Genomic DNA, 22,921 nt, shown 5'->3' with positions numbered 1-22,921 from the left:
TTCCTTCCTTCCTTTCTTTTCTTCTTCTTCTTCTTCTTCTTCTTCTTCTTCTTCTTCTTCTTCTTCTTCTTCTTCTTCTTCTTCTTCTTCTTCTTCTTCTTCTTTTCTTGTTTAACTTTTTATTGGTTCTTTGGAAATTACACCCCAATTCACATCATCTTTCTATCTCTCCCTAACTGCTCACTGCCTTTGCAACCTTCTTTGCAAAAGAAAACAACAACAATAACAACAAATAAATAAATAAATAAACAAACCCCAAAAATCTAAATAAAAATTAAAAAATAAATCTTGCCATGGGAGCTGTGGTGTGTCACACAGTATAATCTTTTGCTCAGACGTCTTTACTTACAAATGGTTGTTGCAGTGAGTTATTGGTCGGGTTCGAGGGTTCTGGCTTCTACTACACTGTCAATACTGGATCCTCCTCTGCACCCCTTTCAGACATCCTCTTTATTGTAGTCCTGTGTCATGGACGTCCTGCAACTATGCTTCTAAAGATCAGCCCCTCACATATGTCAGCAGTTCATGGATGGATTAGATACTGGGGTGAGCCTACTCTAAACCCTGGACCTGGGACTGGGTGGTAGCTGAGATGGTCAGCCCACCCACTCTCCTGCACCTGTGTACCAGGGCCAGCTCTCCAGCACTGCCCTTGAGAGCTATAGGGCCAGCTCACCTGAGTGCCACAGCTGACAAGGGGTGCAGCCACCTTTCAGGCTCTGCTGCCCAGGACATTTTCTAAACCAGTGATTGATATGGGAGAGCCCAGCATCTGCATCAGCTCCTGCATCCTGGTTCCTGCACTGTTTGAGTTTTTTTCCAGGCTTCCTTCAATGCTGACCACACTGTGGAAATGTAAGCCAAATAAACCCTTTTCTTCAGAACTTGCTTTTTGGTCATGGTGTGTCAATGCAGCAATAGAAACTCCAACTAAGACACCTGCTTAGCATAAGGCTGTGAGTAAATTCTTACTGCAGCTCACTGGCTGTGCTCTCAGTGGTGGGGTCGGAGGGTGGTATCGTGGGGTGTGTGAGGCCATGGGTGTCGGGGAGTGGGACAGACTGACAGGAACAGGTGTTTTGTTTGTTTGTTTGTTTGTTGAGACAGGGTTTCTCTGTGTAGGTCTGTCCTGGAACTCACTGTGTAGACCAAGCTGGCGTCAAACTCAGAGATGTGCCTGCCTCTGCCATCTGAGTTCAGGGATTAAAAGTGTGTGCCACCACCATTGGCCTAAGGAAGGCATATTTTATCCCTATTGTATCTGTGGGTTTCCTTAGTGAGAACCATATGTGCTCAAATCCCAGGATTACTCAGAACAGGTGAAGCAACCTTAAATGTAAAATCAGACATAGAAACAAAAATCAAAGCCAACTATGGTACTTCCAGTTACATAGAGAACAAAAATGTGCCCTCTGGTGTGATAATGGCATGACTATATTGGGTTCACTCATTCTCCAATTGGATTTAAGGTCATATCACCTGACCCCAACCCCGCACCTCCCTGGGAGGGAGCTTCTGTCTGATACTGAAAGCCAAGGCAAAGGCCATGGTTGCAGAAGTGCCAGGGCCAATGGTGGGAAGCACCTATTACAGTTTTGAAACGCAGATGTGATTTGCCAACCAAACTGCCATCTAAATATGTGTCTTTATGGATTACCATTCCTGTCAGTCTCATAAAGACATTTTCTTCCCTTACAACGGTTGTGCATACTGCAAAGATTCACAACTGCTTCAAGTCCTGAGTATAAGTGACTATTGTTATGGCACAGTGGCCCAATGCTCAGGTAAATCCTGAAGAAAACCAGCAGGCCTCAGTATCAATCTGTTCCAAGGCTTTGGGATCACATCACAAAAGAGGTGGAAAAAACAAAAATTATTGTCTTCAAAGTTTGTTTTTTGAATGACTCAGACTAAGCCTTAATATAGTAAATGAAATGAAAAAACAATTTTGTTTTGTTTTGTTTTTGAAGGAGTCAGGCTTGTGTAGTCCAGGCTTGTCTTGAAGTCAGTAGGCCACAGAGGATGAGAAGGAACTCATGATCCTTTTGCCTCAACTTGCCAAGTGTCGAGATTACAGTTGTGTGCCAATAGGCTTAGCTTGTGATAATAAAATCTAATTCTCATTTTCCAAAGAATGAAATTATAGGTCAATCATAAAATTGCTATCTCAGGCTTTCATAGAGAGCAAAATTCGACATAACAGTGTACACAAGCCCCGACGGCAACATATATGGGAAGGGGAGTCTTTAAATTCAATGAATTTAGTGGGGTAGAGAGATTGGTCAGTGGTTAAGAACACTTACTGCTCTGATAGAAAACCCAGGTTCATTTCTCAGACTCACATGGTGCTTTAAAACTATATGCTATTTCAGTTACATGAGATATAATGCCCTCTTCTGACCTCTGCAGGAACCACACACACAAGTGGCACACAAACATGCATGCAAGGAAAACACTCATACACATGAAATGAAACAGATGAATCTAACTGTTTTTAAATCAATTTCAGCAGGGTTTGATGACACATGCCTATAGCCCTAGGAGGAAATGTGATAGAATTAAGAGCTTGATAAGAGGCTATATAAGGTGGCCTAGTCAGGCTAAGCTACATCCAAAGTCTTGTGTTAAACAAGTAAACAAAATATAAAAGTGTTTGCTGAGGGTGTAACTTAGATGACCTGGGTTCAACCCCTATGAATCACTCCAACCCCCCAAAGCCAATCAATGTCTATCCCATGTTTACAGCTGAGTTGTATTTGTTGCCCTCTAACATACAGTATTGTTTACATTTCTGGTTGCTATAACAACACCCTCAGGGCAGAGTCCATCATGGCAGGGATGGAGTTGTGGGCAGAGGACGTCTAGTTATGAAAGATGGCGTGGGAGGTGACAGGTCCGACTATGTGCAAATTAAGGAAGCTGACAGCAGTGAATGGTAGTTTTCTGGTACCCTTCCCCTGTTTATTCATCCCAGAACACCAGATCATGGGGTAAAGACCCCATATCAGGGTGGGTCTTCCCTCATAGCTAAATTTGTAGAAACTTTCTCACTGACCAGAACAGAGATGTGTTTCCTAGAAACTTCTAAGCATAATCATCATCTTATTAGTTTCAGTAAGTTATTCTTAAATTGTTAATTTCCCTCCTTCTGTTATAGTCTCGTGGGTCAGTGTTATAAACCCAGGATGGCATCTTCACCCACCACCTTTGTATGTTGAAGGCCTAATATGGAAATGGGGCCATTAAGGGGGTGAGCAAGGGTTAACAAAGTCCTAAGGGTGAAACATCACAGTACTAGTGTCCTTATGAGGTGACATGCCAGACTGCCTGTTTCCTCTGTCCTTATGAGCACATGGCCATGGCAGAACACAAAGAAAGGCAGCTGAGTAGAGAGGCCCCTGAATGAACTCTGCTCTGCTTCAATCTTGGTCTAGGACTCCCTAACCACAGGAACTTTAAGCCACTCAGTCTGTGGTATGTCCCTACTGCAACACAAGAACACTAGGGATACAGCACTATGGTTATTCTTCTACCTAAACACACTGACTGACTTTGCTATGTCAATCTAGGCTCAAGATGTAGCTTAGTGGCAAAAAGCAATTAGCATGTGCTAGCCCCAAGGATGTTAGCCTCTAGAACTAAGAAACCAGAAACTCTTAAGATTGTTCAAATTAAATGTATTTATTTGTGTGTGAGAGAATGTGTATGTGTGTGTGTGGTGTATGGCTCGCCTTCAAACCACAGTCTAGCATTCCCTTCAGTGTGTTGCAGATTGTTGGTTTGTGTTGGGATCTATTTAAGATTTCCACACCAAGGAAAATCATGTCACATAAAAACTATCTGAAATTTTTGTGAAAAATTTTTCTAGATTAAAAAACCACTGCCTCCATTGCATAATTACATTTCTCTTTACATCTGACTGACATTCCCTATTGTATATATGAGTATACATATATTACAGACATATGATATATATAACAATAAATATTTAGCAACATGTGAGATGCAAATGAAATTTCATTGACTCAGGAAAATGAGAAATTGTGAAAATGTCAAGTGTTGGAAAGCCTGTCCATCAGGTGCACATGGGCACCTGGACACAACTTTGTGTTCATAGATCAAGCCTCGGTTCAAGGTCTTGGGCACCATTTCTTCTGAGGATCCAGCAGCTCAGGAGCACACCAGTGATGAAAAGGCCAGAAGACCACAGAATGCATGCAGCATTGTTGCAGTAACTACAGGGATGTAAGAAATGATCCAAAGGCGGCTGCAGGAAGTTAACATTTATTCTACTTACAGGGGTTGAGGTGTGGGGAGGGGCACGGGACAGAATGCAGATGCAGAAGCCTTGTTTCTTCTGATCCATCAGCTCTCAACTGGGATGTCTTGAGCAAGTGTGCTCGAGTCACCCACTCTTTTACCTGCCTGAGCTTGATGGTGGAGAGGCACCACATCTGGGGATTCTGAGGACCCTCTCTCCAGCCCCCTGGCCTTCCCCCTCCTCTCACCTTAGCCTCTTCCTCCCTTCTCACACTGTTTTCTTACATCTCATTGCTCCTCTCAACTCTACAGCCTCACCTTCCTCTTCACACCTGGTTTGTGGATCTCAAATGTTGTGAGTCAGAGAAACTTGTATGACCATAATTAACATAAGAGAGGGCACAAAGAAAAAGAGGTAGATAAGTCTTGTTTGCCTAGGGTAGCCCTTGGAGCCTCCCACAGAAACCCATCTTCCCAAAGAGCTAGGAGATGCAGCTTGCACCCTATTAGCCAGCTTCTTCCTCTGCCTCCCCTGGCTCAGCTCTCCATCTCCATTTGCCTTTCCTGCAAGACTGTGGCAGGTGTTCTTGATGTCCTAGTGTCTCCTGCTCTGTCTGAGGGTAGAGACAGTAGCTTTACCCTTTGGACTTGGGTGAAGTTGTGAAGGCTGAGTTACCAAGTCAAGGAGCCCAGTTCTTCAATTCTGACAGGTCAAATGACAGTCACAGAAAGGGATCAAAGAGCTTACAGAGAGTTACCAAACTTCCTGGATTGACACTGACCAATCAAACACGGCTTCTCCAAAACTGAAACCAGTACTGAGAGTGGAGGAATCGGTCCACACCACAAAGGAAATTTAGAGCGACCACAGCACTCTAGCTTCGCATTCTCCAACCCAGTTGCTGAAGAAATCTGGTGACAGCCACCAAGTCTCTGCTGTGGGAGTCTGTCCCAGGCTTGACGTTTCCTGTTAGGTCAGCAGGAGTCCACAGCACAGCCAAGTCACTGTAGACTTCAAGGAGCTGAGTGAGCTTTGTAGGAGCATCTTTTAGGTAAGTGAGCCACACTCCATGGCAGCCCCCTCCATCTCAACATCTTTAGTCCTTGTTTCCCATGCCCAACCAGAATTCACTCTGCTGGCTCTGGGATGAGGTGGGGGACTTCCAGTGCACCCCAGAGCCATAGAGAAGATCCTTGTAGCTTTGTCTCCTTTCTGGGAACTTTGGTTCCTTGGCTCCTTCACAGCCTCCTTCACAGCTGCTGAGGGCTTGCAAGCTTTGGGAGCATGGGATGAGAGCAAAATCCTTGGTCTGCTTCGTTTGGGGTACTTACGGATCCCTGATAGAGGGAGCCTAGGTTCTGAGAGGGTCCAGTAGGGTCCAGTGAAGCAAGGGGAAGAGTTGATGCACAGGCCAGGCTTCTACAGGTCTCTAAGCCCCTCTGAGGGTGCTCCATCTTCTTGGGCCTAACTTTGTGGGTAGTTAGGGGAAATTTGCCATCCCAGCACTAAAAAGATCTAAGGCCATGAGAGTCCTGGAGGGTTTTTCTCTAGAATGAGAGCCTTGCCTTCCCAAGTGAGAGGCAAAGTGTCACCCCAGCAGGAAATGCTCCAGGATGACTTGTTTCCCAAGAGGCAGCTCCTTCCTCTCCTGTGCCCTCCGTTCTGTGCCTTCCTGCCAACCTGCACTGCTTGGGGAACTAGGGACATCTGTCTGAATGCCACCCATTTCCTGCTAAAGATGACAACAGTCAAGGCTCTGAGTTCAGCTCTGAGAGAATTTTCTCCAGTGAACACTCTAATGAATTTTAAAGGAAACAACTAGTGTTTAAATCAGACTCAAGGCTTGTGGGAGATTAGTGAGTTTCATTTAGGGACCAGAATTGGTGGGCTCCAGATTCCAGCTTAGTAGTTAAGGACTGTTTTCCAGATAGATACCCCAGGGAGAGATTTTAAATCATTGAAATGTATTATAGCCACAGGTGTTGAAATGAGATAGGCCAGGTCCCAGGCTAGCTCACAGACTCTCTATAAGATGATTCCACTACAATTCCCTTGAGTCCCAAATGTGACATGGACAGGAGCATCTTCCTTTAGCACTTTGTGGTGAGATGTGGTTCCTCTTCCCTAACCATATTGGGGGTGAACCAGGTGTTCTGGGTTAGGACAGGATCTGAATGAGGGGATGCTGAATGGGAGGGGTTAGGAGGAAATGAGGAACAGATATTTCTCAGCAATGCACATAACAGGGTGAGGCTGCATCTTCTAACTGAGCAGAAATGAAACTGTTTTTCCCGTGGCTTAGTAGACTTTCAGTTTTGTTTTTGTTTGGTGTCTGTATCGCCTTCCTTCCTATCCCCCCACCCCAGTGCCTACCCTGCAAACAGACAGAATCTTTCTAAAATATAGCCCAAGCTGTCTTCAAACTCAGCTTTGCAAGCTGAGATGACAGGCATGTACCATTCCAGCAGATCTTTATAGACGACGGAACCATATTATGTATAGGACTAGGGACTCCATGAGGGAACGCTGGGGCTTAGTGAAAATCGATGTGATTAGCATCCCCAAGCCTCAGTCACACTGAGCCATAGTACTAGTATAGTTACAGTAACAGGGGACTCTTTAACACGTTAATGCCACATATAGGATAATGCAGCCCGTTCAAGTCTTTTTTTTTTTAACAGTTAATGATAATGATACAAAACTGCTTGTGAATAATATGTGATCCCATGGAAAAGCAAGAATCTAAATTTTCTCCTTCAATTTCTGGTAGGATGCGAAACCATGATGAGTTCATGTCCATAAAATGTTGAATCCATTTAATATTTGACTTTCTGTATAGGTTGAGGTTTAACCCAGGGCACAGTACAAATCAGGCAAATGTCCTTTCACTGAGGTCCCCACACCCCAGGCCCTCACTCATCCTCTGGAATTATTTTTTGATACTGTTACACTCTACACAATTATCCACCCATAATCATAGATGGAAGAACCTCAAACCTCATAGATGCAAATTTTAAAACAAGTACCCATAAATTAACTTGAGTGCTACAGTAACAGAGTAATAGGACATTACTCTGACCACAGTTATTTAGGAGACTGAAGCAGGAGGATTGCTTAGGAGTTAGAGCCCACACTAGGCTGGAAGAAAGGAGAGTACTCCTGCGTTCTCTTTCTCCCACAGAAACATTAAAAAAACAGAACTCCACTGAACTAAAAGCCAGAAGTTGATGGTAACCACATGTATGCCCAATCAAGAAAAAGCCATATTCAAAACTGGGAGATCTCAGGCTAGAAAGATGGCTTGGTGGTTAAGAGCATTGGCTGCTCTTGCAGAGGACCAGAGATCTGTTCCCAGTACCCACCTGCAGGCTAACATCCAGTCCCAGAGGGTCTGATGCTGTCTTCCAGCCTCTGTGAACACCACATGCAAAGTAACAGAGAGGCAGGTCGCCAAAACACCCATATGCATAAAATAAAAATAAATAAGGTCTTAAGCCAACAGCAACAACAAAAACTAGTTGACAAATGCCAAATCATTTTAGGCCTCATTCTGCAGGAAAATTGATCCTGATGGGTCTTCAAAGGAAAACACCAGTGGGTGAGATGCACAGAGACTGAGGCTGGCCACCTTATGTTGTTCAGCCTGATGTAACAAAGTGACACAAGCTTGGTGGGTTATGAATAATAGACCTTATTTTCTTGCAGTGTAGAGGGCAGATGTGCAAAATGAAGATGCCATCATGCTCAGGATCTAGTGACAATCGTCTTTTCTTTGAAGATTGCCAGTGTCTCACTGTGACATGATGTGGTCTAGGGTGAGCTTAGCTGTCTGGAGCACCTTTTATCAGAACGCTGGGTCCATTTAGATGACTCTACCTTCATGACCTACTAACCTCCCAGAGGCCTCATTACCATAGGAGTGAGGAATTACCACATGACTTTTGAAAGAAAAGAAGCATTGGAGCATAGTAATTCTGTTGTAACCATAAAAACCCCACCTCACTGGAAATATGTGGGTGTCTAATAGGAAGAGAGGACCACAACTCAGTCCATGCTCTTTAAAATCAACGGCCAAAGTTTACAAATCAAATTTACTCCCAAAAAGAAGGAAGATAATTCACCTGCTCTATTATTCTATGTGCCTAGATACCTAGGTGCAATTTTGCTAAGAGACTCTCCATGGAAGCAGATAACTGATGAACTAACATCAGAAATTACTTTAAAAAAAAGCATAAGTGGTTTTGTAACAAAAATTTGCTTGATAAAAATCCCCAAAAACATAGGTAAATTGACCTTGCAGTTTATTGAAAGAAAAGGCACAGAATTCAAGTTACACCATATTGAATATTAGGAAGGAAATAAATCACTGAGGTAAAAAATAAAGAAGGATCATTGTTGATGTAACCATCTTGTTAAATAAAAACACAGAGCCAATGCAGAGATGAAAGCCCAAGAGGTCAGAGCAATAGCTAAGAGCTAAGAAGCTTACCCTCCACTGCCGCTGCTTTCCCATCAGCAAGTGTGCTACTTCCTGTGTATCTGTCTTTATATAGACTTTCTGTTCTGCCTTCTCATTGGTTGTAAACCCAACCACATGACCTCCTTGTCACTGACCGTCTATACAGACCTCCAGATCTTCTATGGTTGGTATTGAGATTAAAGACCTGTTTCTCCATGCTGGTGGTATCCTTGAACACACAGAGATCTACCTGTCATGTGATCAGGACTAAAGGCATGTGCTACCACTGCCAGACTTCTACCATGGCTTGCTCTTAGCTCTGACGCCCAGGCAACTTTATTTATTAACATACGAATAAAAGCACATTTCAGTACAAATAAAATATCACCATATTTCCCCTTTTCTATTTTACTAAACAGAAAAAAGGAAAAATTTACAATATAAGAAAAACTATATACAAAAGTACAATAACTATATACCATATATGCAAACAATAAACACCTAAACAATGTCTAGTCCATTTGTATTTGACAAATTCAGAGAAAATAATTCCATTATCTATCCTATTTTGGTAAGTCCAAAATGTACCTGATTCATTTTCTATCCTAACTAATCCTCAACTATAACTAACTAATCTTAAGATCATAATGAAGTATCACAAAATACCTGAGAATTCACTACTGATATATTTTATCATGGCATAAATATCTATCCCCAATTAACCATTTCCCCCACCTGCTTAATAACCAGTCCCATGGAACACATCCAGGGGACAATTTTGCTGTTTGCTCCTCAGTTTGGAATTTGCTCTATCCCCTTCCACCTTACTCTAATCTATGTCTGTCTTACAGGAAAGAAAGTCAGCTTGCAAAGGAAGGGCTGCTGAAAAAAATGAACATCACTGTTGATCCAGAAAGTACCTCTGCTAAACTGGTTCTAAATGTAGGAGAAGTCACTCTTGGGAAAGAAAGTAGGAAGAAAATGGAGAATAGGCATAGGATGCAACAGAATACAAACATTTTAAGGGCTGTGTGTGCTCTGCTGAATTCTAGAGGGGGCAAGGTCAAGGCTCATATTGAAAATGAAGGCTATGACATCGACCTACATGGAATAGGAGAAGATTTGGTTACTTCTTTTATGACTATTCTGCCAGTTGTTCAGAACTGCCTAGAATTCAAGCAGGAAGGATGCTCTCTTATCATCCATGTGGAATCAAGGAGTCTCATTATCTCTGATTTACACCCTATCACCATTGCCACTTATTTGTACATGAGAAAGGGGGCCTCCTGTGTTAAAATGAACTTGCGTACTGCTCTGCAATTCTTCAAAGACATAGACAACCCTAGAGTAAGATCTCCAATAAACCCAAGGTTGCTGGATGAAAGGCCTGGTGAGAACATGCAAGAAGAACTCCATGTGCAAGAGCAGGCTGCTGCTTTTTTTGACCAGACAGAACTCACAACAATGACAGAATTCTCCTTTAGTGAATCCAAAAACGTTGAATATAAATCATTTGAATCAAATAAGTTGGTACAATGAGTTAAAGAGGTTCTCCCTCTAACTGTTTCTGCATTTGCCAACACTGATGGAGGATATTTGTTCATTGGTTTGGATGAAAAAACAAAGCAAATTACTGGTTTTAAAGCAGATGAGAACAAACTTAGGGAGCTAAAGTGTGAAATAGAAAGGTGCATCCAACAGCTTCCTGTCACTCACTTCTGTGAGGAGAAGCAGGAGATAAAGTACACATGCAAATTTATCCCAGTCAGCAAATCAGAAGATGAGTGTTCCTATGTCTGTGCACTGAGAGTGGAGAGATTCTGCTGTTCTGTGTTCGCTGCAGAGCCCAATTCCTGGCATGTTGAAGACAGCTGTGTGAAGAGGTTTACCACAGAGGAATGGGTCAAGGTCCTGATGGAAAGCATGCCAGGAACAGGAAGGGAAATTAGCAATTAGAATACATTTGGATAGGGAAGTTGGAAGAGTTTCTCTTTGGGATTTGTGCTGTGGATATTGCTCTATATAAATAAAACACTGATGGCCAGTGACCAGGCAGGAAGTAGGCTGCCAGGCAGGAAGTAGGTGGGACAAGGAGAGAAGAGAATTCTGGGAAGCGGAAGGCTGAGGGAGAGACACTGCAGCCACCGCCAGGAGAAGCAGCATGTAAAGATGCTGGTAAGCCACCAGCCACATGGCAAGGTATAGATTTATAAAAATGGGTTGATTTAAGATAAAAGAACAGTTAGCAAGAAGCCTGCCACGGCCATACAGTTTATAAGTGATATAAGTGTCTGTGATCATTTTATAAGTGGATTGTGGGACTGTGGGGCTTGGGGAACCTGGAGTGAATCCCTCCAGCAACAGATTTGGGGCAAGTTCCTCAGTCCTGACTTTACTCAGTGATCCACAATGGAGCCCTGGTGTCTCAACTGCTTCTGCCATCCACCTGGGGCAGATATTCCTTTCAAATGGTGATTCCTTCAACTACCTCTGTTTGTGCAGAGAAAACTCCAACATCTCCAGCTTGAGCTTCGCTTCAGGCTGTAGGCATTTCTTTCAGCAACCCTTCCCTCAGTTGTTCACTGTTTCACTCTTCACCTCTTTCCACTGACTTTCTCTCCCTAAACCTTCTTTATGGTGGTATTTTATTTGTACTGAAATGTGATTTTCTTTGTATGTTAATAAATAAAGTTGCCCTGGTGTCAGAGCTATTAGAGCCATAGCAAGAGCATGGTGGTGGTGGTGGTGGTGGTGGCGGTGGCGGCGGCGGCGGTTGCTGCTGCTGTGCCACACGCCTTTAATCCCAACACTTGGTAGAAGAGCTAGGTAGATCTCTGTGTGTTCAGGAATACAGCCAGCATTGGAGACATAAACCTTTAAGACCTGGAGGGAGGTACTTACAGGCAGTCATGTGTTTGGGTTTACAACCAATGAGAAGGCTGAACAGAAAGACTATTTAAAGACAGACATAGGAAATAGCTCTCTCTTTCGGGGAAGCTAGGAGCACTGCAGGAGGTAAGATTTTAGCTCTGAGCTCTGACCTCTAAGCTTTCTCTTTTCCATTGGGTCTGTGTTTCTTATTTTAATAAGATGGTTGGTTACATCTACATCTGGCACCCAATGCAATGAGAATCCATTAAAAACCTCTTGGGGCCGGCTCCCTAGCCCGAGCAACCGGCTCTCTAGCCCCGGCCCAGGTCTTCTTGGCCTCAGGCCGGACTAACCATGAGCTGCTTGCTTAAAGCCAGTGCTACAAACAACTCAGGCCTGCCCTGCCGAACAGGGCCCCTGCCTGCAAAGCCAACAAACGTGGTGGGAGCTTAAGGAAGCCAGAGCCCAGGCTTGACTCGGCTCAAGAGGGAACACGTGGCTGGATTTAAGCTTTAGCCAGCTACACTTTACTCTCTCTCTCTCTCTCTCTCTCTCTCTCTCTCTCTCTCTCTCTCTCTCTCGATTCACAACTAGGATACTAGGTGGCTATTTTGAAATTTCCTTGGATTTCTACTGTTCTACGCAAATTTGGTAAGTCACAACATATTAGATATTTTAAAGGAACTATTTAAAAGAGAAATATTTTCCACATTTAAAAAAAAATGGGTTTTGGCCGGGCGGTGGTGGCGCACGCCATTAATCCCAGCACTCGGGAGGCAGAGCCAGGCGGATCTCTGTGAGTTCGAGGCCAGCCTGGGCTACCAAGTGAGTTCCAGGAAAGGCTCAAAGCTACACAAGAGAAACCCTGTCTTGGAAAAAAAAATGGGTTTTATGTGTACATTGGAAGAATGGGTTTTGTTTGAAATTTTAGGCAGTCTAACAATGGAACAACTATATGAGAAGATTAGTATTATTGGAATTATGCAGTTTATCACTATGCTTATCCTCATTTTACAATTTAAAAAGATAGTCAATTTAAGTGCCAGGATGACAGCTTTAGAAAAACTTGTTAAGCCTGTAAAAATTCAGACAGAAGAAATTAACAGTGAAGTTGTTTCAAGTTTGGATCATAAGGTTGCAGAAAGAAAGCCTGTTTTCACACAGTCACCCTTAATTTATCCTGTAACCGTACAGCTGTTGCCTGATCAAATGACTACACAAAATATTTGGGCTCCAATTGAAATGTTGGATTTAAAAAGGTTTAAGGAGGCAATAGTATCTTATGGCATGCATTCCCCATATATAAAGCAAATGTTAAACTCTTGGTCAACATATCATAGGATTGTACCACAGGACTGGCAGGAGCTGGCACAAGCTGTTCTTGAACCCAGCCAGAGGCTGCAATTTTTAACTTGGTTTATGGATGAAGCTAAAAACATAGAAAAACAATGGAGGGATAAAGGAATACAAGTTTGCCAGGATCAGCTTACTGGAGAAGGCCAATATGCTTCAGTACAAACACAATGTTTATATGATGTCCAAACCCTAATTTTATGTCGAACGGCAGCCTTGAATGCATGGCACAGAGTTGAGAAACCAGGAAAAAAACCTGAGTCATTTACAAAGGTTATGCAAGGCCCAAAAGAATCTTTCACAGATTTTTTACAAAGACTGGCTTCAGCAGTAAGAGAATGGTCTCGGATTCAGAAGCTAGTAAGATTAATAATTAAATCTTTGGCCTTTGAGAATGCAAATGCAGCATGCAAAAGAATAATCAGGCCATTAAAGGCAAGATCTGCACCTTTGGAAGATTGGATTAGAGACACAATTAATGTTGAGGCTCATGAGCATGATGATATGTGGGTAGGATAAGCAATTTCAAAAGGTTTGAGGAGTGTTAGATGTTTTGGATGTGGAAAGCAAGGACATTTAAAAAGGGACTGTAAACAGGTCATTCCTAGAAACAATGTTTCTTCAAGGAACAATGGCAACAGAATGCCCCTTCCTTTTGGAGTATGCAGAAGGTGTGGTAAGGTTAAACACTGGACCAATGACTGTAGATCAACAAAGGACAGACAGGGTAATCCTTTGCCTCAGTTTTCGGGAAACTCCTGGAGGGGCCTCATGCAGGCCCCCATAGCAAATCCAGTTCAAACCTTTCCTGCAGCCTTAGAGGAAACCCCTGCTCAGAGCGATTAAATAACCAAATGCCTATTGGAATAAATCATGCTGGTCAGGATGATGAAACAGAGAGAATAGAAAATTCAGGAGAAAACATAAAGAAAATTTTTTGGCAAACTTCTATTAATGAACAAAGACCAAAATTAACAATAAAAATAAATGGTGTTTTGTTGTCTGGTCCGGTAGACACAGGCGTGAACGTTACCATAATTGCACCAAAATTTTGGCATCCAACTCGGCCCCTTCAGGAAATAAACGTTCAACTAGGAATTAAGACATTGGGACATTATCTCAGGTGAAACAGAATGCAAGATGGCTGGAATGTATAGGTCCAGAAGGACAGAGAGGAAAATTAAAACCATATGGATTACCCTGTCTGTCCTTTGTTGATCTACAGCTCCAGGGTCCAAAGCCAAGACTGCCTGACTCTAAAGTCCGTGTCAGCCTGTGTATTTCTCTGCCTCCCTGGACGGCACAATAAGTGACATACAGCTCCATGTTGACAGTAATTGTAGGATTCTGTCAGAGTTCAGCTCCAGCCTGCCAAAGAGTTCTTGAGTGGAAGAGAGAGAAATGAGGAAATGATAGATAGAAAGCAAGACACGATAAGAAAGACAAAGAAACAGGATAGCTTCGGGAGGGCCCTGGGTCAATACCCTGTTGCCCAGTGCTTTAGTCAAAAGAACATTTTATAATATTTCAAGGGGAGAGGCAAAAGCCCTCCCTCTTCAAAATCAAAACATACCGTACAGACAAGTGTAGCAAACACCCAAAAGCAATCTCTTACTATAACTATTTACACTTTTGGCTGACAAAACATAGGGTATATTAACACAAGTTAACATTTTTCCACTCAAGGTACAAAGAATATTTATTTAAGAAAATTGAACATTTATTTAAAAAATTAAAGAGATTGAGGAATATTAACTCCCTTTTTTTATAATTTTTTAAGCTGCATCTTGAGCTTGGGTAGAAAAAAACTAATTTCTCTATTTCTAAACAAAACAGTTCTTGAGTAATCACAGTTAATAAAGTGCATATGCATACACAAAACAGTTTATAAGCCACTCAGCTAATAATGTACATAGGTGAAATCAAAAGTGTCCCACTGCAACTGAACCACTCCTGTCGACCCCATTTCTTAAGTCTGAAAATTTCAAAAAGTCAGCTGTTACCACTCTTAATGTTCCATTGAATGCTCAAAATCAGGACCTGGCTCATCAGCTGCCTTGAAGTCTTTGTATAACTGTCCCACTCATAATGCAAATCATTCCCATGCACCAAGAGCATTGTTTTCTTTTCAGTTTTGGGTTTACCCATGTTTAGTAAGGAATCTGAGGCAAAGGGTAGGGTTTGCCCACTGTACCCACGTGGGTCTCAGCTGTCCATTTCGCTCCCACCACAGCTGCTCAGCTCCAAGGAGGAGGAGGAGGAAGTGGCAATGTGTGGTCCGAGAGTCTCAGCATGGTCCGCTCAGGCCCTGGGGGACTCAGTGCTGGTCCGTCTTTGCCTCCTGTCATCATCTGTCTGCCCAGGACCCCTGTGTCCTGAGGTCCTGAGGGCTCTCTCATGCCTTGCACTGCATGGCTCAAGTTGCTGCTCCCCTGACCCCCCCAACCCCATGCTCTCCCGGGCATCCTTCAATTGACTCTGGCTGCCAGGGACTCTGGCTCCAGGTGACAGACCTGCTCTGGTTGCTGGGGTCCAAAGTCTCTGCTGCATTCTCCAAGGCACTGCCACTGTCTGCCTTTTGCATCTCTGCTCTGCCTGTTAAGGTTGAGCACAGCCTCAAGCCATGGCAGTCCAGCTCTTACAAGCATTCTGATTGCTTTCTCCTCACTACAGCACCTCACAGCAGAAAACATGCAGAATCTCACTGCTTGTGCTGGCTCTCGTCATCTGCCACCTGCACCTCCAGGATACACCATGAGTATCAGCTGCCAATGTCTGGCTTGGTACAACCACTGCTCTTGCTGCTGCTACTTTGGTGGCTGCTGCTTGCAGTGGGGGCTTCTAAAGCAGCTGCTTGTTCTTGGACTTCTAAACCCCCAGTGGCTGCTCAGTCCTGGACACTGCTCTCTGCATCCCAGGTTGGGCACTCGGGAATGTCTACTCTAAGTTAAACCTTCACCATGTCCCTATACCTAAAGCCTGTATTTCTCAACCTTCACCAACACTTTTTTTTTTTTTACAACTTTAAACCTAACTTGGTATATAAACTGTGAGAGTGAGAAAGAGAGAAACAGAGACAGAGAGAGATACTTGCTTCAGCCTAACTTAAACTACTCTGGTTTATATTTACAATTTCATTCCTAAAAAATAGAATATCACTGCCTCAACTTAATTAATTCTGAGTATGCCCAGTTAACTCTCCGTTTTCCTTCTCTTTATCCTCCTTACCTAAGTTCCAGGTTCAGGTGCCATATGGGGGAGTCTTCTGGAGTCCAGCCCCAACCTGCTCACACCTTTGAAGGGTTCTTAGGTGGGGGGGAGAGGAATGAGGAAATGATAGATAGAAAGAGACAATAAGAAAGACAGAGACACAGGATAGCTTTGGAAGGGCCCTGTGTCAAGACCCCAAAAGGGCTTTTTATAATGTGCCAAGGGGAGAGGGAAAAGACCACCCCCTTGCAAGATCAAAACACATCATACATCCAAGTGTAGATCCTTCCAAACACCTGATAAACATGCCCCTGGCAAAATCATCTCATTATGCAGCCCTGCTGTGTAAACAAGCTCAGATTCTCTGACCCTGAGTAAGCTTTCACTAGAGAACCTCTAGGAGCTCCCACATAATTGCCTGATTTATGTTGAGAAGGAATATACTTATAGTATGTTATATCAACCAAATTGATTCCTCATAGATACTAAAACCTTTTCTCTAAAACCTACTGTTTAATCAAGTGACTTACCCAGCAGAGATTCAAGAAATGCATTATCTACACTAAGAAATTCTAAAACACAATTGTCATCAAAAAGGTTGTAGGAACTCACTACAGGAAGATTAAAAAATAGAGAACCATAAAGGGAAACCATTCTTGTTCTACCAAGCTCCAGCAAGACAATCCACAGTTGTTTTATTTGTCTCCATATCCAGATGCACTTTGGCCAAGTTATAATCGTAGGCACATTCCACCTGCTGCCCACTTGGATGATGTTCCACAGCCCTTTCCCACTCTGCAGTCTCCCACATGGCAGACAAAGCATCTCCCAGGTCACAGCCTAGGCACAGCAGGTCCTTGCTGCCTTTGAGCAAGGAGGGCCTGGCAATGCTGGTTTCTTGCAGCCTGAACTCAGTCAGACCTGTGGGAAAGGAAGAGTGTGGTGGGTTAGCACTTCATTTCATGAAGATCCTAAAACCCAGGGCAAGGGAGGGCTTCAACATTCCAGGGGACTAGACCACAGAGCAACACAAGAGAGAAGCATTCATCTCCCCTCATTTCCCTCACAGGTCACTTTGAGAAGATGGCATGGATGATAATTGTGTCTTTCATGGAGAGTGGCAGTTGCCAGGTACAGAATCCAGGAGGTCTGTAAGCAGATCCCTGGTTGACCAAAGGTTACATGACAGTGGTAGCCTATGCCACCCCAACACATGCTGTTTTATTTGATTCCAGGCATCTGAAAAAATCTGGAGATTCGAGAGAGACAATCTATTTCTTTCTTCTCCTGGAAACAGGAGAAGAAAACCCCCATGTGCAAGGTGTCCTCCTTGTAGCAAAGAAACATGCTTCTGCAGGGATCTCAGGGAGAGCATTCTGCAGAAACAGGCTTTCTTATTTATATTCCCTCTCTTGCTTGTTTCTCTCTTTGCCCCTTCCTTCATGTTCTCCTTTCCCACATCCTTTTTTTCTCCTTCTCTTATTCTCTCTCCCTCCTTTTCCTTTGGTCCTGTTCTTCCTTCCAAATAAATCTGTATTCTTCATGAGAGAAAATCATCCATTTTTCTCATTCCAGGACTATCTTATTTCAATCAACACAATGATCTCAAGTTACAGCACCTCTCATGGGAAAGACAGCATCATTTCATTTTCTCTGTGGTTAAGTAAACCCTCATTGTGAACGTATGTTAAAGTTTCTTTATCTCTTCCTCTGTTGATGGGCAACGGTCCTATTTCCACATCTGGTCTATTGTGAACAATTCTCCAGGTGACATGGATGTGCCGGTATCCCTGTCATCTGTTGGATTCCTTCAGGCTTTGACACAGGAATAGTGCAGATGCATCCTGTGGTAGGTTTTTTGTTTTTCCAGTAATCACCACACAGTTTTTTTTCCATGAGTACACTCATTTGCAAATTAGTAAAATTTTATTATCCTTTAGGGAATGGACCAAGGCAAGTAGATGGAGAGAGGGGAAGATTTCTCTTGTTATTATTCTAGTACTTTCAAAAATAATTTTTATCTTTCTTGACAATTTCATACATATGAACAATGTATCTTGATCATATCAAATTCCAAATTCCCCTGAAATGTACCCTTCCCAACTTCATGACATGTCTTTAAAACATAATCCACTGAGACCAATAAGTGCTGCCTCCTTAAGCATGGGCAAGCTACCAGAAGCCACATTTCTGAACAAAAATGGTTACCTTGTGCTGGATAGTTTTGTGTAGATGAATTTCCAAACGGTCTTATTAAATAAAAAACAAGGAGGCAGAAATTGGGATGGATTCTGAAAGATCAGAGAAGCAGAAAAAGGCACAGTAACCTCACCTTGCCAACTTCTCAGTCGATCCTGTTTCCTCAGACTGAAGCCTCGGAGTCCTCATCCGAATGGATCACAGCTGAAATGTTGTTAAAAGCCTAGAAGCTTAAAAGCCTAAAAAACCTCTAGCTCCTGGTCCTCATACCTTATATACTTTTCTGCTTCCTGCCATCAGTTCCCCGGATTAAAGGTGTATGTCATCATGCCTGGCTGTTTCCAGTGTGGCCTTGAACTCACAGAGATTCTGATGGTACTCTGCCTCCCAAGTGATAGGATTAAAGGTGTGTGTGCCACCATTTTCTGATATCTATGGATATCTAATCACTGTTCTGTTTTCTGACCCCAGAAATGTTTATTAGGTTGCACAATATATATACATAACATCACTACATTTCCCTTTTTTTGTCTAGAATAATAAAAGAAGCTCATAACTAATATAAGAAAAAGTATATCCAATAAGCATATACACTATACCATCAAGAATTACATTAACAATGTCTAGTTCATTAACATTTGACAGATTCAGACAAAAAACTCCATTATATATATTAACAATGGCCAGTCCAGTAATATTTACTGATTTAAACAAAAAATTCATTATTTACCCTATTTTGGTGAGTCGAAAATTTGTATATAATATACAAAAATCCAATCCAATGTAAAATATTTAAAACAAGTTGTTCCTTTTTAAAGTAGATTCAATAATCTACCTTTTTTATCATATCATATCCATATTCTCTCTTTTTTTCTTTTCAGAGTACATTGAATAATCTACCTTTTATCATTTTTATATGTTCCCTGTTTTCTTTTTAGAGTAGATTCAATAATCTACCCATTTATTCTATTACTTCTATATCTCTTTTTAAGAGTAGGTTCAATAATCTACCACTTATCTATATCCTGTTTTTTCTTTTCCTTTTTTTTGAACAAGTACCCTGAATCTAATATCCTTTGTTTAGCTAACCAAGACTGTTAGGCATTGTCATGGTTCACAGCAGAATTTGTGTGTTGTGCGTGTCTACTCTGTGGTTTGGAGCAACCACAGTCTGATAAATGTCTGCCTCTTGGAAGCACGAACGTTCTTCCCTAGAAGAGAATATCTTCACAGCAACTTCTTTTCCCTACCACTTGCCTCACCAAACTTCTCCAAACTAACCTTTGACAATCCTTTCTTGTAACACGATGGTCCTGGCAATTGCTCTCTGAACAAGCAGCGGTAAACACGTAGTCCCCAGTAGCAGCATCACCACAGCCACCAACACAGTGAGAAACAGCAGGCACCTTGGAGCAGCAGCTGCCACCTCCATGGTCCCGCTGCTACCATTTATGGCCTGGCCCAGCCCCAGCTTGCAGCATCTCCTCAGCAAGCCCCTCAGGCTTGCCTTGAACTCAGGATCCTCCTGCCTCTGTCTCTTTCAGCAAATCCTACTGGTGTGTGCCACCACAACTGGCCATGTGCAGGTTGGGCCTTACCTGGGAACTGAAAGGCCACAGGCAAGCAGCTTTTTTGTGAATTTGTGCCACAACGTTGGGTGCCAGATGTAGACAAATTTATAAATGGTCTTATTAAATAAAAAAAAGGAGGCAGAAATTGGGATGGATTCTGAAAGATCAGAAAAGCAGAACAAGCCACAGCTAACCTTACCTTGCCAACTTCTCAGTCATCCTGTTTCCTCAAACTGGAAGCCTCTGAGTCCTCATCCAAATGGATCTCAGCTGAAATGCTGCTAAAAGCCTAAAAGCTTAAAAGACCTAAAACGCTTCTAGTTTCTGGTCCTCATACCTTATATACTTTTCTGCTTTCTGCCATCACTTCCTGGAATTAAAGGTATGTGTTACCATACCTGGTTGTTTCCAGGGTAGCCTTGAACCCAGGAGATATGGATCTCTGCCTCCCAAGTGATAGGATTAAAGGTGTGTGTACCACCATTTTTCTGGCCTCTATGGCTATCTAGTGGCTGTTCTGTCCTCTGACCCCAGATAAGTTTATTAGGGTACATAATATATTAGGGGATACAATATCACCACAGTTTCATGTCAATCTGACACCAGCTAGTCATCTGAGAAAGGGGAACCTCAATTAGAAAATATCTCCATAAGATCAGGCTATAAGTTATCATATAGCACATATTCTTAAATCATGATTGATGAGGGAAGGCCAGCCCATTGTGAGTGGGACTATCCCTGGGCTGGTGGTCGTAGGTTCTATAAGAAAGCAGCCTGAGCAAGCCATGGGGAACAAGCCAGTAAGCACCACTCCTTGATGACCACATCAGCTCCTGCCTCTAGGTTCCTGCCCTGTTTGAGTTCCTGTCCAATATTCCTTCAATTATGGATTACAATGTACAAGTGTAAGTCAAATGATCCCGTTCCTCCCTAATTTGCTTTGGTCATGGTGTTTCAACACAACAATAGTAACCCTAATGAAGACAACACCTCTCCAGAGGCCATCAGTTGCCAATAGCTTCTCTAAGATGGAGCCTCATGACTCCCTTCCCAACCACACTGGAGTATTGAATGGCCTGATCTTGAGCAAGTCTTGGGCAGATGCTCACAGCTGCTGTGAATTCATGAGTACAGCAACCCTGTAATGTCCAGAAATGGCATTTCACAGAGCTGGGAGGGGAGATTTTAAAATGTTTTTAGACAATGACTCACTATGTAGGTCAGGCTAACCTTAAACTCATGATGTACCCAGAATGGCCTTCAATGTGTAACAATCACCTTACCCTAGCCTCCCCGACTGCTGAGACTGAAGGAGAGAGCCAACACACCAGGATGGGTGGGGGTTAACCCTATATGTCCAATAATTCTGAGTTGTTCAAGAAGTGTTTTTCAGTATGGAAATAGGAAAGGTAAAGGAAAGAAAGCAAAGCTAAGAAGAGGGGACAAAACTGCTGGAGCCACCCAGAGAATCAGTCAGTCCATCTCCTCGACCGTCTACTTAAGCTTTCTAGTAGCCTCATGATCCTGAGAGCGGCAGCTGGAGCCCAGCTGAAGTTCCCTCTGGACCTCCAGTTACCCGTGTCGCTCTTAATGCTGTGGCGTCACTGTGAGTCTCTGCCACTGGTCACAGTGACCTGCTGCTCCCCCCACAGACACACTGCTCTCCATTCTCTTATGCCTTTTGTTTTCCATCTTTAGAGATGGAGAGAAGTACTCCAGAACAGATTAACAATCTATTTGTAACGCAGGACAAATGTGTGGCGTATCATGGGAGCTGGGTCAGAGCTGCCAAGAAGCAGGTTGGTTCCCAGCCTCAGCTACCTGTCAGAATCTTCTGGCTGCTTTGTAAAAGAGCAGTTCCCAGGCTTCTCCCCTGACACACATGACTCCTACTGTCAGAGGCTGCAGCAAGATCATCCAACTGTCCCATAGACATCACATGTGTGCAGAGCACTGAACAGAGAGCTTTTGCTACTCACTTCCAGTTGTCGTCACGAGGCTGAAGGAAATTCAGGCACTGAACCTACTCATGGAAGAGGTGTTCACTTTCTTTATGAATATTTTCTCTTTCAATCTTCCTCCCCACTGGTGACACTAAGGCCTTCCTTTAGAGTTTGTAAATAGTCCCTCCAGTGGCTTGGGGTGTGGCTCAGTAGAATGATTTCTGAACATATGTGAGGACTTAGGGTTCTTTCTGACCCCCAGTGCTCCTCAAATCTTTCTACTTTAAAAGCCCGATTCTTCACAGATAAATTTGTTTTAATTGTATCTCAAAACCATTTTTTTGTACAGATTAAGAAAGAACAACAAAAAACCCACCAAACAACAAAACTAGTTCTTTTTTTAAAATAAAAATTCCAATGATTTATTTAGTTTTATTTTATATTTATTGGTGTTTTGGCTGCATGAATTTCTGTGTGAGGGTGTCAGTAAGTTTTATTATGGATTAAAAATGATCTCTTTGCCTCTTGCCATTAATCCTAGCATTTGGCAGGGAGGCAGATCTCTTTGAGTTTGAGGCCAGGTTGATCTATGTGATGAATTCTAGGACAGTCAGGGCTGTACAGAAAAACCCTTCCTTAAAAAAGAAAGAGAGAAAAAAAAAACAAATAAATAAGGGAAGAAAGAAACACACACACAAAAAAAAACAATAAAACTAGGTTTTTTAAAATAAAATTTCAATATTTACTTAGTTTTCTTTCATGTGCACTGGTGTTTTGTCTGCTTATACGTCTGTGTGAGGGTGTCAGGTCACCTGGAACTGGAGTTACAGACAGAAGTGAGTTGCCATGTGGGTGCTAGGAATTGAACCCAGGCACTCTGGAAGAGGACACAGCCCTCCTCTCGGCTGAGCCATCTCTCCAACCCACAAAACCAGCTCTTAATGCTTAACCAGATGTGAGAAGCACCCAGAGAATGGACAAGCTGAGGACCATGCAGCCCTGACAAGATTCAGGAAGTTCTCTTCCAGAATTAGTGAATGAAAGCTGAGGCTGT

General features: G+C 42.8%; 1 pseudogene across 1 annotated transcript; it reads left to right on the top strand.

Moving 5' to 3' along the window:
* The first annotated feature begins 5 nt into the window (after nt 1–5).
* Nucleotides 6–11,425, top strand: LOC143266955 (schlafen family member 1-like; annotated as a pseudogene). The gene is made up of 2 exons (XR_013041806.1): nt 6–5,312; nt 9,572–11,425. The product of XR_013041806.1 is annotated as a schlafen family member 1-like (transcript).
* Nucleotides 11,426–22,921: the final 11,496 nt, after the last annotated feature.

The sequence above is a fragment of the Peromyscus maniculatus genome, chromosome 8 (assembly GCF_049852395.1).
Source record: "Peromyscus maniculatus bairdii isolate BWxNUB_F1_BW_parent chromosome 8, HU_Pman_BW_mat_3.1, whole genome shotgun sequence".
Taxonomy (NCBI): Eukaryota; Metazoa; Chordata; class Mammalia; order Rodentia; family Cricetidae; genus Peromyscus; species Peromyscus maniculatus.
Note: the sequence above shows the minus strand (reverse complement) of the source record. Positions and strands in the feature narration are given on the sequence as shown.